The sequence below is a fragment of the Octodon degus genome, unplaced genomic scaffold (assembly GCF_000260255.1).
Source record: "Octodon degus isolate 3935 unplaced genomic scaffold, OctDeg1.0 scaffold00018, whole genome shotgun sequence".
NCBI classification, from domain to species: Eukaryota; Metazoa; Chordata; class Mammalia; order Rodentia; family Octodontidae; genus Octodon; species Octodon degus.
Genome location: NW_004524594.1, coordinates 21,330,125 through 21,330,598, shown reverse-complemented (window position 1 = coordinate 21,330,598; position 474 = coordinate 21,330,125).

Sequence of the window (474 nt, the reverse complement as noted above, 5' to 3'; positions counted from 1 at the left end):
ATGATAGTAAAGAATTACTAAGAATAAAACATAACATAAATACTGGAATGTCAAATATATGACCAGCACTTCTAACAGTTTGGGGATAGGATATTGAACAAAGTTCTAGTATGTCATGGACATGGACATTGTCCATGATGCTTACTGGTGGCCAGGAGTCACTTGTGGGACTGAGCTACTACTATTTCCTTGATATCTACATTGTAGACCTGGACAGAATCCTGACCCATAGGGTGCAGGGGAAGTCCATTTATAGAGTATGCTGATGGAAATATTTTGTTGCTGTATATAAAAGAATAATTGAAAGACTGCTGTTGTATACCTCTTTTTCTCCTGTGTTTAATTGTCTGCCCTATTTGGTGGTTCTTTCCATTCTCATTCATGGAAATATTGTTTCTGTGCTGCATTTCTGGGATCTTGATTATTATATGTCTGGGTGTGGTTTTAATTGGGTTGATGTTATTTGGAGTTCTA